This window comes from Anser anser (assembly GCF_964211835.1).
Source record: "Anser anser genome assembly, chromosome: 2".
Taxonomy (NCBI): Eukaryota; Metazoa; Chordata; class Aves; order Anseriformes; family Anatidae; genus Anser; species Anser anser.
The window spans coordinates 48558715-48578262 of NC_139721.1; the positions used below are offsets into that span (position 1 = coordinate 48558715).

The following is a 19548-nucleotide window of genomic DNA, read 5'->3' on the forward strand; positions in this document are numbered from 1 at the left end:
AATTACTTTTCTTTTATTCTTTTCCTTAAGTACGTCCATTCTTACTGCCTGCTGCCCTAATCATGTTCTGTATCGACACTTTCTCTTAGATATGGACAGACATCGGTATCCTACTCAGGGTCCCAAAAGTCAGCACCCTTCTTATTTATATCCAAGCCATCAGGAAACAGAGAGAAAAAAAATCCCCAAACTAATCATGGAGAAACTTCATTCATCTCTCTCCTTCAGCCCAACAGTTCTCTTTTCAGTGCTGCTGATGGCTGTCTTCCTTTCAGCAGGCTCCCACTCAACAGTTCCTTTGTGCATCCCTATTTTCTCTAGTTTAAGAAATGATTTCCCATCTGATGCCTTATTAAATGCTTTGCTGAAGCCCAGATAAATTAGACCTAACACATTTCCTTTGTCTAGAAAATCAGTGATCTAATAAAAAAATCCTCTGAAGTTAGTCTAAAACAACCTACCTTTAACAAGCCCAAAACCTTTGGTAATTTTTTTTTAGTACTCTCCCAGTTTACATCCATAACTTAAATTATTTTTTTATTTTATTTATTTTTATTTTTATTTTCCCAAAGCCTGCAGACATTTGAGGTCTAACTTGTAATTGTCAGATCTTTTTTCTTCTCCCTCTTAACTGTAGGTACTGCACTTGTTATTTTTTTAATCCCATGAGTTGATAGGTTTGTCATGAATACCTGCGACTGTTCCTGTAGTTTCATGTGCCAGTTCTGTCTGAATTCTGAATGAGATTATCTAGTTCCTCCCAACTAGAGAGGATTAAGCTCTTAGAATTCTGCTGTTGTTTCCAGTGTGGTAAAACCTTGTTCCGACTGTCTATTTTCCCTTTGTCCTCCTGTTCAATGTCATTACCCTTATTAAAGTTTGAGCTAAAGACTCTTTAAGTGGCCTTTTATTCAGCAGGCCCATAGATCCTTTTTTTTTTTTCTTTTTTCTTTTTTTTTTTTTCTTCTTTTTCCCCATGTTTCCATGTTGCAAGGAATTCAGCTTTGATTTCTTAGCAGCACCCGTGATTCAAAGAATCCTCCAGCCTCTTCCGTGTTCAAGGCCCGGAGACATGCAGCATGTTGTCTTCAGCAGCTAGGGTGCTCAGAGCACTTAGTCCATCAGAGCTTGCCCTTTTGAAATTGAGAACATTAGTTCCAGCCTTACTTTTGTTTATCCTTCCATTTAATGTAAACTGAATCAAAGCACAATCATTTCAGCCAATGTTGTTTGGTCTCCTAAAATGTCTTCATTGCTTACCCAAACTGATGGAAAATTCCAGTCATTCTTTTAATAACTTTCTGCAATAAACACGACTGGATGTATTATTTATAATTGTCTTCACCAGCTACTTAATTTCAGTGATGCCAGAATGGCCAGCAATCTTTTTAGGAGACATTTTGTCTTGATTATGCTTAGTAGAGAGAAACAGAGAGCCTGACAGGCAAGAAGAATCTTAAACATAACCAGAGATGATTGAAATTTCACTGTGACAAATTCCAGCATTTTCAGTCCAAATTAGGATGAAACACAGGAGTATATATATTAAAAGGGGAACATTTCCAGGTCAAATGAACTGCTTGAAATGTTTCATTTTGTCTTAAATCCATTAGAACTGATTCAATAGTCTTCTCATTTGTTTTTCCCCTCTGGCATTTTGAAATTTGAAAAAAAAAATCTGACCCACCAGAGATAAAAATGACTTTAATATTAAATGTTCATGTTTTGATTCTTCCCATAAAGTGTGTTTTTAAAATGACTTCCAATGCCTTTTCATACTAGGCACTGGATTAAAACTATTCTTGCCATGTAAAAGAAATTAAAGAGGAATGTGAGATGCATGTGATTGGTCACAGCTAAGCAAACTCTACAAACTGCAGAAATGTTAGCTGAATTATTCTCACCATGACCTGGGGTTCTACTACGTGTTTTTCCACAGTACACACTTCTGTTTTGTAATCACTGCAAGTTTGGTGGCTTGTGTCCTTGGAGGGTAAAAGGTCCCTTGATGCCAATGTTACGCTGACGGTGGTAGATTTTGAGGCCTTGTTGTCTCTGCAGAGAGGATGGTCCTAATAAAGAGGCATCTGGGCCTCCTTGTCTCTTTTCTTCTATTAAGATATGTCAGGTTAGGCTCTGGACAGCTGGATTGTGATGTTTTTGCCTCCAGGGTGTTTTGGCGTAGTGCAGTAGGAGAGTGTTGCTATCTCCAGGAGCCCGTGAATCTGAGAATATGTCTCAAGAATGAAACCTGGAGAAGTACAAAGAATGATTTCATCTTGATTAATTACACAGTATTGATCCTCTGTGGAAAGAGCAATTATCCCAGACACTCTTCTCGCTGAAGTGAAAGCCACCGGGAAAGCCACTCTGATAAAGAGGATGAACGTTTTCCCTCCAAAGGGCTCAACTGGTTTTATCCTCAGGGTCTGCAGCATTAAATTTAGACTCCAAGGGAAAAAAAAAAAACTGAGCCTCGGTGTAGATGTGCCTGGCTTATATCAAGTGCAGGACAAGTTGCACAGACAAGTGGGTTAAATCTGGATTCCAGTTGGCAAAGTATGAAATCTAGCCTTGTGTGTCTTTTCATGAATGGCTTTGTCCAGAGTTTTCAAAATCTGCAGGTTGTCTGCTGAATGTTATCATAATGAGGATGTCATTCTCCCTCACCCGTTGCCTTGCTGAGCCCTGGATATCTCCATAGGCATTGCTTTGAAGGATGCTGGATTCTACCCTATGCATCAAGGAAATAAAGCTTCTTAACCAAGAACATGAAACTGTCAGGTGTAAGCTGTCTCACTGAGATATGCTGACATTGTCTTCTCTTCTGATTTTTCAAGGAGGTGTGCCCCTTGAAATGTGTTTTTTTTTTTTTTTGAAGTTCAGTAGTGTTAGTCTGTATTAATCTACACATTGTGTACATCAGTATACCAACCTGGACTTAATTTTATGCTCAAATTTCTGTCCATTCCTTTCACTGACATTTTCTCTCTCTCTCTCTCTTTTTTTTTTTTTTTCCCCACCAGGCTGCATGTTCTAAAAGGGAAGTGTTTCCACTCACCTCATTGCAGTAGGCAAAGCATTAGAGGTAGAACCTCCCCCTTAGCAGTAGCTGCCTTTCCCTTTGAAGCCTTGCTGGTCACACAAAGGCTGTGCAGATCCCCTCAGGGATGTTGCCCTTGAGCTAGCTATCTCAGTACTCTTCTCTTTTTCCCTGTTGGGCTCCTGTATTAAGAATTTCTTTTGTTAACCATTTCTCATGTTAATAAATCCAGACAAACTGCTAGTTTGTGCCTGCTGCCTCTATAGCGTAGCTTAGCCTTTAGTTCTCTCACTAAACCGGTCTTGATCCCTTGTCTATTGAGTTTTTGTCCTCACCCACCACCCTTCTTTTCCTCAGATTTTGGTCAGTATGGGGAAGATTTACAGCAAGGTTTATATGCTTTGGGAAATCTTTCCTTCCTCTTTCAGTCAGTGCCATGCCAGACACAAAAAGCAATCTTTTTGTCCGAGAGCTGTCCTTACTTTTTGACAAACAAAATGCTCAATTTTTCTGCTCAGATTCTGGAAACTACAATTCCCATAGTACCATTCAGAGATACACACAGTTTTGATGATGTCAGTGTCTTGTATTCAGCCACAGTTGGGATTTGGAGGAGAACCATTTTCTAGGTATGTATGGTATCTGTAGATGGCTGGATTTTGTAGCAGCCAGCTGTATATCAAAATATTTTCCACTTTGGGGAAGTGGGTGAAATGGCCAATGTGATCATAATGCAAGCTATAAAAAGATCAAAGTTGCAATGCTCTGCAACAGCATCATCCATTGAAATGTAGCAGGAGCTCACTGGAAAAAAATGTTCATGCAATATATAAGACATTAAAAATTCTGTTACATTACTCTTGCCACAAAGATTGTAATGAAAATGGGAAATGGCACAAACGTAACCCATTCTCATTACAATCGTTAGATTGTAATCTTGTGCTCTCCTTCTCAAGAGAATGCTAAATGAGATTTTAAAGTATGGAAAATAAAGGAGCAAATAGAAAGTGGAAAGCAAAAGAGGTGAGGCATGATAGACTGTTCCTGCATTCTTATGTTCTTTATTTTTGCAGTAAGGTAGGAAAGAACACTATGAATTCAAATAAAGATATATGCACACAGATATATTTCTTTTCTGATTTCTTTTGAAAATATGTTCTTTCAAAAATCTTATCTCCCTCATTCTCTCAAAAAAAAATCAAAAAAATCAGAGACAAAGTAACACTTCAGATATCTACATCAAGAGACTTATTTTAACAGAGTAGAATTTGCCCTTAATCATCATAGTAGGAGCTGAGGGTAACACCTCCCAGTGAGAGAGAAGAACGGTATGACTTAGGAGACTAGCAATTAAAAATCTGTCAGTCACAGGTTGGCATCCGGCCCTGATTAGACAGTGACCGAAAGTTGTTAATATTAGGTGATGGCTGTGGAAGGAAGTACCTGACCTTGTTCTAATCCCCATGCCCGTGTTTAAATGACATGTAGTAGCTGCCACTCAGCACTACTATTGGTGCTTCCAGTAGACGACCACGCATAAATGAGTATAAGAAGCAATCTAACCCCATCTCCTTCCTTGTAAAAGTAGTTCATGCACAGGACTTGGAGCAGGTGTAACAGGTACCCTCCTTCCCAAATCTGTCTGGGAACAAAAAGCAATGCTTGCCTCTCTTGGCACCTCTTAAAATAGTAAATAAGGAAAAAAATCCAGTGAGTATTCAGAGGGAGAGGCACAGCAAAGGCTCAGTACCCAGCATTTAATAGCTCTGTTTTGCTTGGAGAGTCAGTGGAGGTGAGTGATCGTTATGCACAGGAGTCAAAAGGACTCCTTGGTCACTGAGGCTGTAGCCCTGCAGAGTCCACATGACATCTAGTCCACGCGGCCTTGCAACAATGCATCCTCATATAAACATTACAACATCTCTGTAACAAAAGAAAAAGGACTAAAAGCTACAAAATCTCTAGCTCAACCCAAGGAGAAGGTAAGAAAGATCAAATGGAACAGAAATAATTTAGGATTTTGCATTTGTTCTGGTGATGCGTCTTCTTTTCAGGTCCTGGTTTTTTTGTTAATTCACTCTTTTGTTCACCCACTTTGTTATGCTTGGCTTTGCTTTTGTTGTTGATGATGGTTTTTGTTCACCCACTGAGTTAATCTTAAGACCAGTACTCCCTCTCTTCCTCTCCATTCCTTCTGTGACATCCCCCCAGGTGGTGGCCATGGGATTCTCTAAGTGAAGACAGGAGAAGGAACCTGGCCCTGTAGACAAATTATCTGTCATAGCTTCATGCAACCTTCAGTTACTCCTTGCTTAATGGATAGCCTCAGTTAAATGGTTCTGCTCACCTAAAATCTGCCCAGAATTTACAAAGGAAGAAATCTGATATTTTCATGGGTTTATGCCAGAATAAACTTTCTTTGTCTTTGTTGTTTGCAAATAGTCTCTGAAGTTAATTTTTTTTTCCGTATCCACATACAGATGTTAGAGGTGACATGTTAATGATTTGACAAGCTTTCTATTTGAAAACCAAAGCTACTCTTCAAAGAACATACATAAATCTGGTCTGCAACTTCAGACTGACTTGTATATTTTTCTGTAATCTTGGTTAAAAATGTTTGCATCTGAGATGATTTTTTGTTTGAGAGGTTTTTCTATCATACAGGTGGTTTCAGCTGAACTAAAATTCCTGAAAGTTTGGAATTGTAATTGAATTTCTCTCAGTGATTCTATGTTAACTTCCAAGAGCTTTCAGGGTACTGAGAAAAACCTGTATTATGGCTGGCTGTACTGTATCTGGCCTATGATAAATAGAAGACTTTTAATTTCCCAAGCATCCATTCCCTTTACCTCTACAACCCACAAAAATTAAAAATAAAAATTTCATTCCGAAGCTTAAAATTAATTTAGTTTCTGTTGTAGTGCTGTAATAAGCAGTTCTAATTTAAACAGTCAGCAGTTCCTTCCATTGGACATTAATTTTTTAAAGTCTGCAAGTTAATCAACCTGTTTTATGGTGAAATGTGTTTTTACACCAAAACTCTTCATTATTTCTTTTTTATTTTTCTGTTAAGTGTCTGGGATAAGTGAAAATAGCTCCTGAATATAAAAGAATCAATTAATGTTTCACTATAGGAAAAAAAAGTCGTTCCCCAAATGGGTAACTTTTGTTCAGTGCTACAGACGGTTTCTCTCACAGCTGTGTTTGGAGCATGTTCTGTCAGTGCCACCTGTTAGCTAGACTGGTCTTTACAGGTATAATATATGGTCAAGAAAAGAAGAAAATCCTGAATTTTCTCTTTTCAATGTTAATAGTCCCTCTGAAAGATAAAATTAGTCGCAAGGATTTGAGACGTTGCATACACATACCTATTAGAGAAGAATTAATCAGAGGACACAGATCTTGGATAATGGAGTATGCTATTTGTGGGTAAAGAGGAGGCTTTCTGACTGAGAGGTAAAACCCACAGCCAGGCCTCGATTCGGACACAGCCATTGCCATGTCACTCTGTAGCTGTGTGACCTCCTTCGGAAAACGATGACATTTGGTTCTGCTGTTTCTGCTCATCCTAGAGGGGCAGCAGGGGCAAATTCTTCATCATTTTAAGTGGGATTTTGGCAAATCTAGTCAAGGGCTGTATGGCAGTGCTGTCCCCTGAGAGTAGAGGGCCACATGCAGCTCCCTTCTCTTGCACCGAAATTCAAGCTTCTGAAGGAAATGTGTATTTTTATGCTTCAGGCTCTCTCCTTTGTTTTTGTTTATACTTCAAAATCCAGCAAATGCAGTGAATTTGTTCCCCGGACCTTCAGCCCATCATCCCTCCTTTCCGCAAATCAGTTTGCGCCTCAGCGTGTCTCAGCTGCTGCAATGACTATAATTCCAATCACAGCCAGCCACTTTAATGGGCTTCTCGTGTCCATCGGGAAGAGCTATCCCATATGCAATGTCAGCTCCCAGCACCTAGAGAAAGCACAGTCTCTCTGCCGTGTTTTAAGGAGAGCCGCAGTTCCGTGGTGACATTTGAGAGCTTTCATTATCTCAGTGCAAGGATCTCTGGGGCACACTCTGGTCTCTTAACATGTCCTTGTTTAACGGCACTCCTTACCTTTGTCTGCCTGCGTTCAGCTAACCAAGTGGTGGCAGAGATGTGTATAGTCCCTCTTAAATCATTCTGATTTTCCCAGGTCCCTCTGCAGTTTTTTGACGGAACATATGGCAATGTTATGTCTATTTGAAAAAGCCTTTGCATCATATGTTTATACAACTGCTCACTATCCCAAGACAAAAATTCTTTCCTGTTATTGCCCATTTGCTGACTAAAGAAATTATCCTCTTTATGTATTCTGGTACTTTACCTTGATACCTTACATGTTTAATTATGTAGTCCTCAGTCCATAATCCATATGATTCACTCACCATATAATACAACTCACATCAGTTTTATTTGTTTTAACCCTTGCCCTTCCATTCTTGCTAGCTTTCCTTTGTTGACCTTTTGTATCTATTTGGTTTTGATCTCTGCCTGGCTCCCTTGAAGCTTTCTCTCCCTAGTGACAAAACAGTCATCAAATCCAGTGGTACAGGACTGGACCCAAAGGAGAAAAGCTCCTGATGGTTAAAGACCAGGCATTAAAAAAAAGGAGGGGGGGGGGGGGGGGGACAAAGAAAATACAAAGGAAACTTCAGTTATGTACCATTTAAAGGAATAGCACCAGAATGGAGAAAAAGGAGTGGGTTTTATGGCTGCAAAAACAAATGGAGAAACAGCACTTCGTGTTTGGCTCTTTTTCCTTCTCCCTCTATGAGGCTGGCCAGTGACTTCAGTCATCCATGGAAATCAGGGATTTCCACCAGTTTCAGTAGGATGTGAGTTACACACAGGATGTTTCCATTCTCCAATTTCCTGATCAGCTAAGTAGGAATAATGATTTTTCTCTGCCTTGGTTTAGAGGCGGGTGAGGCCAGAAAAACCCTGGAATCTTTTAAGAGTGAAAACAATTTCCCCCCTGAGGTCTGATTTGAAGCAAACAAACAAACATACAAAAAATCCAACCTGAACATAAAGCTGTGATTTTTTTTTTTTTTCCTCAGAAGGAGCAATGGAATATTTCTTAGAATAATGTTTAAAATGGGCTTTTTACAATTGAACTTCATTCCTTTGAAGTGCTTTCTACAACCACTTACTACTTTAGATGAAGTAACTATTTCAAAGCATGCAATATTAGGGAAATATGTCTAATATACTCTAGATCTACACGTAATGTGTTCAACTTCTGTTAGCCCTTTGTATCATGCCATATTCAATGCATCTTAATAGACATATCTAGGGACCCTGTCCTCATTTTTCAGCTATCTAGAAATTTAGACTTTTTCTGTGTCTGCACTATTACAAAGGGTATCTATTTACATGAGATTCTCAACTCTGCTGTTATAGCCATCCTTTTTATTTACAAGTCAATAATATCAAGGCTTTCTTTTTCAACATTGTGTTCTTTGCTCTCTTATTTAAGAAAATAAGTCAACTGGCAAAAATCAAATGCAAGTCTTTTCATACTTGGTGTAGCTCATTTCTCATACAAGGTATATTTGTCACCACACTTAAATAACAAATTTTTACTTACGGTATATACCCATTTTGCAAATACAACTTTCAGCACTTCCAATCCATTTATATTTTCTTTTTGATAGAAACACCCCTTGGTCTTTTTCCTTCATCTTGATTTTTTTCAGAAAATGTGTGTTTTCAGGAGGTGGGAAGAGAAACATGGTGACAGAAATTTATTGAAGTCATTCTGATACCCTGGAATAGCATAGTAATAGCTGCAGCAGAATACTACAGAAGCAAAACTAAAGGTTTATAAAGTATATTTCCACTCCACAGACATTTTCCTTCTCTGAATCCAGGATGAAGTGGTTGCACTAACTCCAGTTTTACCAGAAGATGATGAAAAGCGGTATCAGGACATGTATTTATGGTGGCTCAGCTGATCAGAAGAACAGGTTTCATGGTGAGTTCTTGGGTGGTTTGACTTAGAGCCACAATGGCCCAGGTTGTGTTGCCAACAACATCCATCCCATTAGTGCTCACTCCCTTTTTGTGGATGTATAGACCCCTCTGAAGGGAAATTTAGTGGCTCTGGAGGGCCTGGACAGGGAAGGGAGAAGAAGACTGTTACATAGGGAGAACATAACCATTCCAACTGACTTCTGGAAATAGCAAAAGGGTTAAACATCCAATACTGGGGGGAAAAAAGGGCCAAGGAATTTAAAATGATGATTTCGGACTCAGTCCTGGAAGCTGCTCATGGTAGGTGGACTTCTGCACTTGTGCCCAGCACAGTCACTGTTGGCCATGCTAAGGGGATGGTGGAAAGCTGTTTGGATGCACAACACACATGAAAATGCCAGAACATTTATGCGCATTACTCTTCTGACTCGACGTTTTACTCTTCCTTACTCTTGGGCTACAACACTATCCAGATTCTCCTAATTGACTTGATGATCTTGCTGGAAAAAGTGAGTTGCAACGGCATTTTTCTTCTCCTGAATTATTTACAGGTGGAAAATATCTGTGTTGCTGGATCTTACCCAAAAGGCACTAAAATGTTTCTTGCAGCCTGATACTACTTTCTTCACTTTTCATTTGGCTAGCAAAAAAAAATAAAAATAAAAATAAAAAATTGTTTCAGTCAGTTTTGAATCAATTTATTTTTCTTCCTTTTTTTTTTTTTCTTTTTTTTTTTCCCCTTCTGGTTTAGGGAGTGAAACAATTATTTACACCGCCCTACTCCTGATAGCAACCATATGTCTGGACTGCACAGCAATGAGCCTCACAGTCCTACTTCTGGCAGCTGTCCCCTGGCCACAGTGGCATCCCAAAGCGCTTCTAATGGGAATAGGTGTCGTGGAGCCCTTTGCACGCCATTGGCACTTTCCAGCCTCCAACTCGTTACCTCATTTGCCACCACAGCTCTCCAGCAGCAGCTGCAGCCAGGCATTTGGTAAGCTGTGTGGCACAGGCGATGCTTGGAAGCCCAGAGCCTTTTCAAGGGCCATGATGCTGAGATGGGTCAGAGATTAAAAAAACAGTGTTATTGAGTGAGTTTGGCTGCCTGGCTTCCCATCAGCTTGGAGCCCCTGCAGAGCTTGCCTGCATCCCCTAGAAAAAGCTGTGATACAGGGACTCAGCCCGCAATGAAGAGCTAAGAAACCTGCCTGCTGTCCCGGCTTGGGGCTCCCCAAGGAAGGCAGATACTACCTGGGAAAATGAACTTGGCTGGAAACTGCTTTTTGTCAAGTGATACAGTCTCTCTTCAATCTTCTTTGTTTTCCTTTTTAGGTCAGCAGAGCCATGCTTTACTACAACAAGCCAACCGATATTTGTGAAGGGGCTGGAAGTAACCCCAGATTTGCCAGGAGAGTCCCAGTGAGTCATGGTGAAAACAGACCTCCTGATCAGATGGGAGAGGACCCATACAGGTCCTGGCCCTGGGGAAGAGGGCAGTTTACAAGCCTGAAGTTCAGTGGGACATTGCTGGTGAGAGTATAAGGGGGGTTAAAAGCTTGGTTAGCTCAGGATCCGTGTCTATTCTGTGGGAGTGCTCTTGCTACCGGTTGCTCCTCCTCGGTTGCAGGAGGCAGGAGAGGTCACGCAGTCTCCATGGCTGGCAGAAGACCCTGCGAGTGCCTTGCCAGCTCAAGTACTTGCGGGTGCAGAGGCTGGAAGGACTTGTATCTTGCTACTGAGTGTGGGTATGATTTCTTCCAACTGGACAGCGTAAGTGGAGCAAGACTCAGCAGGACAACTTCTGCCTTCTGCAGAGATGCTGAGCACAGCCCAACGTGAGCTCTGCCTGTGGAAAATATGATAGTAAGCTGCTCTGTGGAGCTTTTATCAGCTGTGCAGATCAGAATGGGAGATTTCACTCTGTTTCCTCCCATTTCTAATGCAGCAATATTTCAGCATTGTGCTTCATCCCGTGGTTCACAGCTGAGTGGTAGTTTTATGATTTTATGAGGCCTCAGACCAGTGTCTTTAAATGTTCTATAAAATATACAGGTTAATCACCTGACCCCAGCAAACTTCTTGGAAGAAGTTGTATTGCATTAGCTAATGCATTGCAAAGTCTTACTGGAGCTGCAGAAAAAACATTTTACATGAAAAGCCAAGCTGTCAAACTTGTAGCTTTGCTAACTTTACACAAAACAGGAAAAAAAATCTCTTTAACTAGTGAAAACAAGATAAAACCACAAAGTTGATGGCCTTTTGAGCAACCTCAATTGGACATTGCAGCTCTATGCCATAAGCTCAGAACAGAGCCTTTATCATCCTGGGTGTACTAGCATTGACCCATAACACAGACTCTTAAATAAAAAGCAAACCATATTGTCAAAGCAAAAGTCAGTATCTCAGCAGGTCTGGCCTCAAGTGTAGGAGTGTGAAGAGAGAAAACAAAAGCTCAGGATAAGGAGAAGGCTGGATGGGTTCAACGAGGAAAAAAAAAATAGAAAAATAACAGGGTGGAGCAGAAATAAAAATACTTTGGACAGGCGAGTCCCCAGAGGTTCCAAAGTGCAAGGGAAGGGAGGCCTAATTCTTGTCTCTTCAGTGCCTGAGTGGATGTGCATAGGCTGTGATTGAAAGAGAACTCAGAGCCCTGGTTCTGAAACAAGTGTGCCTTCCAGAAGGAGCACCGTGGTGGAGATGACATTGTGGAAGATGCGGGCTGTTCTGTAGTTTATGGGTAGACTGTGCTGGGGCTCAGTAGCCAAGGGAGGTGGCGCTGTGCACCCCTGAGGAAAGTGACCAATGAGTCCCTCTTGCTCAGGGTGGGCATTGTTCTGCAGCAGGCTGACCCAAAGAGGGCAGAGGCACAGTCTGTGCTCCTTCTTGATCCTTCAAGCTGTTTGTGTGCCTGGGTGAGTTAACACTGAGTAGTTTCCTCTCTCCCTTGAGCTGTGCTTCTGCCCATTGTAAGGCAAGCAGAGATGGATGCAGAGGCATGGCTGGAGGATGGGGACACTTGTTGTGGAAAGCCCAGGAGAAGTCATAGCCTTGTGCAGGGATGCACTTTCTCTGTCCACCATCCTGCTACATAGTTTTCTTCTGTCTCATGTGCTCTCCCTCTCCACAACAAAGCCAAGTCTTCCACAGAAATATATTTTCCTGTCCATCAGTTTGTGCATCCCAGTAATAGCCAGAAGGGACCCAGCCTCCAGCAAATGCTAGGAAAAATACCGTCTCCTGAAGAGTTTCTCTGAGCTCCGTGAAGATCTACTGAGTGTTCAGACACTGGAAAGCTGAAGGAGTGCTGAAATACAGCCTGTGAAGAGAGAGGTTTTGTTCCTAATGGGGAAAGCCCCTTGCTTGAGAAACATTCAGGACTTTATAAAACTGAAATGTATTTTGACCCCATTCATGTTATTTCATGTTAGGGTGCCTTGTTTCCTACTTCATTTTTAATGGGGCACTTTCATAAGTGTCATTAAACTCACTTTAGAAAGGCATTTATTGATCAGTGAAATGAGTTCATTTGCAACAGAAAATAGGTAGCTGCATCAAAGCTGCATCAAAGGTAGCTGCTTTGACCTGTGTCAAAGCAATGGTCAGTTACCTACCTGGTATATTTGCTATTGTCCTGCATTGCTTTGCCAGCTTCCTCAGTCAGTTAGTTTACCTGTATGTCCTCTACTGTTCCAGGGTAAGCTAGGCCTGATGCCACCTCTCTCTTGCATATTGGTGCGCAATCAACTGTTCTCTTTGTGTTTCCAGCTGCCAGGATTTACTTATTCATGACTTTCAAATGTTCATAGAGCTGTCTCACATTTTGCTTCAGTAAGGTCCTTTGCTCAGGTCCTGGTCTTTGTCTCTAGAGAAAGCAATATGTGTAGATCCTCCTGAAGTCCCATATGCAAGTACCTATTACAGGGAGGTGAGAAGTGAAATACAAATTTTCTTCAGTTAGATAAGCCAGATGGAGGTGGAAGTCCCACATCAAACTATCTGGAAACAGAGACAGAGGTCGTAGAGGGGATCACACCTACTGAGAGTTATATGGTGCATTACCATACAGCTGTACAGAGGGGCTGACAATAAAGTAATTTGGGTAGCATGATGTGGCTGCTATATTGGTCAACTGCCTTTTTTTTTTTTTTTTTTTGCCTTTTAAGACCCCTGCTGATACTTTGGTCAAAATATCATTCATTCTTTTCATTTTGGTCAAAATACCATTCACTCGAGCTCAATCTGGCTATTGCTGTTAAAGACAATAAAAATGTGTTTATAAATACATAAACAAGAAAAGTAGGACTAAGGAGAATTTCCATTCTTTATTAGATGTGGGGGGAAACATAGTGACAAAAGATGAGGAAAAAGTTGAGGTACTTAATGACTTTTTTGCCTCAGTCTTCAGCAGCAGGACCAGTTATTCTCTGGGTAGTTGGCCCCCTGAGCTGGTACATTGGGGCAGGGAGTAGAACGAAACCCTCATTATCCATGAGGAAATGGTTGGTGACCTGCTACCTCACTTAGATAGATATAAGTAAGTCTATGCGTCCCGATGGAATCCACCTGAAGGTACTGAGGGAGCTGGCAGAAGTGCTCGCCAAGCTGCTTTCCATCATTTGTCAGAAATCCTGGCTATCAGGGGAGGTCCCTGTTGACTGGCAGCTTGCAAATGTGACGCCAATCTACAAGAAGGACTGGAAGGAGGATCTGGGAAAATGCATGCCTGTCAGTCTGACTTCGGTGCCAGGGAGGCTGATGGAGCAGATTGTCTCAAGTGCCATCACGCAGCACTTACAGGACAACAAGGTGATCAGGCCCAGTCAGCATGGGTTTATCAAAGGCAGGTTGTGCTGTATGATCCTGATCTCCTTCTACAACAAGGTGATGTGCTTAGTGGATGTGGGAAAGGCTGTGGATGCGGCCTACCTAGACTTCAGTGAGGCTTTTGACACTGTTTCCCACAGCATTCTCCTGAAGAAGCTGGCTGCTCAAGGCCTGGATGGGTGTAAACCTCATTGGGTTAAAAACTGGCTGGGTGGCTGGGCCCAAATAATTGTGGTGGATGGAGTTAAATCCATCTGGGGGCCAGTCACCACTGAAGGTAGGAGGGCTCTGCAGAGGGATCTGGGTAGGCTGGGCCGATTGGCCAAGGCCAGATATATGAAGTTCATCAAGGATAAGTACTGGGTCCTTCACTTGGGGCACAACAATCCCATGCCATGCTGAGGTACTGGAGTGTGTTTGAAGAAGGGCAACAAAGCTGGTGAAGGTTCTACAGAACAAGTCTTAGGAGGAGTGGCTGAGGGAGCTGGGATTGTTTAGCCTGGAGAAAAGAAGGCTCAGGGGATATTTTATTGTACTTTACAATTACCTTAAAGGAGGTTGTAGCTAGGTGGGGATCACTAGCAAGCACCAAGTGATAAGATGAGAGGAAATGGTCTCAAGTTGTGCCAGAGGATGTTTAGGTTGGATATTAGGAGAAATTTCTTCACTGAAAAGGGTTGTGTGGCATTGGAATAGGCTGCCCAGGGAAATGGTTGAGTCACCATCACTGGAGGTCTTCAAGAAATGTGTAGGTGTAGAACTTAGTAGCATGGTTTAGTGGTGGACTTGTCAGTACTAGGATAAAGGTTGGACTAGATGATCTTAGAGGTATTTTCCAACCTGAATGATTCTATGACCTAGGGAGTTTCCAAATTTCAGTGCCATTTTTCTTCTCTAAACTGGTCAGCTTTCCACAGAAATAGATGGCGCTCTACTTCGGCTCAGAGATCACCTCAAGAGAAAAACTTTGTGAGGATAATTTCTAAGTTCCTACCTGCTTTCAGTAAGACATGTTTTGGTAAGCAGCAGCAACCAGAGTTCAAAGGCACTTATCCCATCACCAGACTGCTCCATCAGCCCATCACTGTAGCTGCCATCGAGTGCTGCAAGCATGGAGATCCCATAAAAACAGTCTGTGGAAACATCTTACCCCTTCCTCATCCCACCAGAAATCTGGGACTGATTTTCAGCCAGGCCTATGCCCCTATGCAGGCTCGCTGTATGCAACCATGAGGGCTAGCAGTTGCACAGGGAGGAAAATATTGGAAATATGCTGCTGTGGAGGGCAGCATTGCAAAAGCCCAGAGCAGTTAAAGCTACCTACCCCAAGCTCATACAATGGACTTATGGGAAAGAAACTCCATAACAAGGGTGAAAGCATCATTATACTGCTTGGGGAAAATAATTTGGAAAATAATCTTTCTCACTTTCTCAGCATTTTTTATTGCCCTCCACATAATATCAATTGATAAAAAGAGGAGAAAAACCTGAGAAAATGGCCATTGTGTCAAATATATTGATAATGGATGGATAAATAGGCATGCTGCAGCTGTACCTAACAAAGACTACTTACACACAACTGTTTGTCTAATTGGAGCTTTTTTTTTTTTTAATAACTGTTAATTTTGGATAGTAGTATGCGCACTCAGTAAAAGGTGATGATTGTCCACAATGTTCAATTTACTGTATTTATTTTTATTTATGAAAAAATCATTGAAGATATCTTTGCATTCATGGGTCTCAGTTTTGCACAATTCATTGAAATGCTTGGCATCACTGCCATAAAATACATACACTGAAGGTAATAAAATCCAGCCACGCAGTACAGTAAAAATCCCCACAAAAAATACAATAAAATGGACATATGAATCATGATAAAATCTGTGCACCACTATGCTGCACACTCACATGCATCAGAGAGGTGCAGTAATCTTGGATGAAACCTTATGTAAAAGCACATGCTGTCTTCACAAGCAATGGAAAATGGAAATGAAGAACACAACACAGCCCCATCTCTCTGATTTTGCTTAACTGTAACACATAATCAAGGTCTCCTTCTTGGCTGTGTAAAATGTTCTCCAATTCAGCAAACCAATCCTAGCAGGGCTGCACCTGGTTCCCTTTCCTGGCCACACAAAGGCTGTGCAAAATAAGGCATGCAGTATCAGGGGGTGATACCACTCATCAACCTCCAGCTTCTCATGTCCAGCACCCTCCTCTACCTGTCAGCTTCCCACGCGCATGTTCCACCATCATTCTGAAAATATTATCTGCAGCTTGTAGGAAACATTTCTGGTCACGTGTCTCACTAATACAGTGCATAAGCTGGTGAAGCAGAGAGGAAAGTTGGGGACGGTCTCCCAAAATGTTTGGATTAAAGATTTCCACAATGGTCCCTTCCTAGCGGCCAACCTTTCAATCCAGACAGTGCCTTCTGCATAGCATTGTGAAACTTCCTTATGATAACCACAGCATTTCATCCCCCAGCTTGTTAAGTCAGTGCTCTTGCAGGTAAGATCTCCCTGGGAGATTTTCTGTCACTAAGCTCTGAAGTGAGCTCTGCACAGCCTTGCAGAAAATAATTTTTAATGTGTTGAAGTCTGGCTTCTGCTGTTGCCTACTTTGAAGGTGCAACATCTTCTTAATCACTGCTTGGTGCTGCAGAAGTGGGCTGGACCAAGGCTGTCCATTGCCAGAAAAGACCTTGGAGAAGAACAGCATGACTTTCCAGGCACAGTCTCACAACAGCAGGAAAAATCCCACAAAACATTCAGCAGAGTGTCCTACTAGCATATGAGATACGGATTACTTTGAAGCCTTACCCTGGTTTTGTGGCCTCAAGGATTTGAAACAGAGATGCACCACTTCAGGACAGTGGTGTGGTTTGTTCATTCCACTTATGTTTGGTTGCAGTGGCTTGTTTGGTGCAGGTCCATAAAACATGTACCAAACATTCATGTATGGGTATGCTACAGATAGATGATGAAGAGGAAGGGTCACACAACCACTCCTACAGCTATGTTAAACAGGGTGAGGAAACAGTTTGTGGGTAGGTATGTGTGGGGAGGGATGTAGGTAAGGAGAGCGGAACAGAATGGGCAGTGGAACAAAATTTGGAAATCACCTCTAAAAAATTACAAAAAGTTGAGCACAGAAAACCTCCCACCATGGAGACTTGTTAAGATTTAGGAAAATTTCCCATGACCTCAGTAAAGTGCAATGTCTGGATAATTTAGAATGTGTTGTACCAAGTCATAGAAAAGTGCAGGAAATGGGGTGGTTTGGGAGCACATTTCTTTTCACCAGCTGAGGGCAAACAAGCTGAGGGGCACAGGTCTGAGCTTTAGACCAGCTCTGCTGCGGGGTGCACCAGAGCTGTGGTCGGTGCACTGGTAGGCAAGAAGAAACAACTCTGATGGCCAGTAACCCAGGCAGCAAGTTCTTCACTTGCATTTGTGCTACCTTAATGGTCCTGTTGCTGCTACACAAGCTGGCCATGGGAAATCTAACATTTTATGTCTGCTCCATCTATTATCAGACCTTCATTCAATGTACTATTTTGACCCCTCCCATGGCCCTTCTGCAGACCCTCTGTGCTCTGCCTCTCTGCTCCCACCATCATTTCTTCATGCTGCTGAGATACCTAGGTGAAACTTTATTTCTCTGAAACCACAGTGGTAGGGATCCCAAGGAGAGGTGCAGAAAAACAATACAGATGCATGTGGGCGCTCTGTGGAATCCCTCCATCCCTATATATCTCTCTGGGAAAGGGCAACGCAGGCCACTGGCATGGTTCTCTGTCCCACTTTCTCCCTGTGTAAAAGAGGAATAATGATACTGACCTAGTTCACCGGGGAGCCTGGAAAGGCCAGTTAATGTTTCTAAGACTCTTTGAAAATAAAAAGGTCTGTATCAGTGCTAAGTGTTATTATTCATGTATTGTAATTCTAACCTATAAGGGACTCCACTTTAGTATGAGATTTTCTGTTACTCTAGCAGCTGAAAGAAGGGTTTCATATTTCATCTTTTAGCTATACGCAGATTAACAGCACACACACACAATTTCATCACAGGCATAAAGATAAAGGTGAAATCTACACTAGTGTTAGACATTGCAGTGTGTTGGCATGAAGAAACTCTGGTTTCCAACATCTGTGAAAGTTTAGCTGAAGAGCTGTATAATGACTTTGTACCAGCTAACAGACTCAAGTGTCTGTGAGCTTGATCCTGTGATTTGAATTTTTCTGTGGATGTTAGCAGGAGCTGGAGTGGTGCCTGAATCAGAAAGGTAAAGCGTAAGTATTTTATTATGCAACAAATATTAAGCTTGGGAGTGTATAAATATATAGGAAGTACAGAGTGGTTTCACGGAGGTCTTTCACTTAGAACTTATTCATGTCTCTCCAGCAAGATCAGCGACATAGTGTGGCATGTGTAATTCTAAAAATCATAAAAATATCAAGCAGGGCCTTTTACAACATATCATATGTTCCTGACATATATTGCAGTTCTGGCAGTGACTTATATGTTACTCATTTCCAAGATCACTGCTTCTCCTGTTTGGATTATGTTCCCCTCCCAGAGGAAATGACTGCATATTGGAATCCTCCACCAGGTAACAAGAGAAAAAAGGACAGGGCTCACACGCAAGCAAGATACCACCTTCCCAGCTAGGGAACAGGACTGTCACACATGGGAGACAATGGTATGTCCAATGTGAAAATATTATTGAGAAGTCGCTTTGATGTATTACACATGATGCCCTAGAAAATGCTGACCATTTGCCCTGGTTCTACTTCTCTGATTGCTTTTAGGAACATCCATTTTTAACTTACATTCTCGAGTAATGCTCTGGGAACATGATGTTGTTGCTTTGCGTTCAAGTGAGAGAGTGGGATGCAAGCAGAAATGCTCCCTTCCTCATCATGGTCTACCTCTCTTCCCCCCTCTTGATGTTTGGGTACACACAGAGCCAACAGAACACACCAGCTTTTTTATGGAACGTGAACACTGTGAGATGGAGCTGTGGAGGACATTCTTCTGTTCTTCTTATGTACTTCCATATATTACACTTAATATTATAACAATGAGAAGAACAAAAAGAAGTGTAAATCTTGACTGTGGAGAGCCATATATTTCCCTCCTATTTCTTTAGGTAATAGAAAATCAATGGGCCTTTTATATATGAGGCACATCTTAAGCACGAAGCTCCCATAATCCCCTTTTATATGAATAAATGAATTTGTTTACTGTGCTGTCTGAGTAAGTGTGTTTCAAAACAATGACATTTCAATGGATTAGCTCCAACATTTCTTCCTTGCAGCAGAGCCTTTTTGTCATTCTTCCATATTTCCAAAGAGCAATAACTCATAATATTTCCTACACAAGCTCCTTACACACCACCTTGTGACTGAAGGGGGGACTGCAGCACACACAAAAGTGTAACCCAGTACTACACCGTTCAATTTCTGCCTGAAATGCTGGAATAATTTTCTTCTCATTTTTCTTCCCTTCCTATTTCCCAAATAACAGTTCTCTTGTCCCAAAATTTGGTACAGCTACTCGCTGCTGCCCAGCCTTGTGCTGCTGGTATGGCACTCATCACATACATCCACATTTTGAGGTAACATTATAGAGTTTCTCACTTATTTTATTTTATTTTAGTTTAGTTTAG

The 19548-nt window shown here is 41.6% G+C and overlaps 1 long non-coding RNA gene across 2 annotated transcripts; it reads left to right on the forward strand.

Annotated features, from left to right (window-relative positions):
- The first annotated feature begins 1546 nt into the window (after positions 1 to 1546).
- LOC310893213 lies at positions 1547 to 16467 on the forward strand. Of its 2 annotated transcripts, XR_014578818.1 has the most exons (4): positions 1547 to 5025; positions 8948 to 9051; positions 9802 to 10044; positions 10383 to 16467. It is a non-coding gene; the product is annotated as an uncharacterized lncRNA (long non-coding RNA). The 2 variants fall into 2 exon arrangements; XR_014578819.1 differs by lacking the exon at positions 9802 to 10044 and having other exon boundaries at positions 1710 to 5025.
- Positions 16468 to 19548: the final 3081 nt, after the last annotated feature.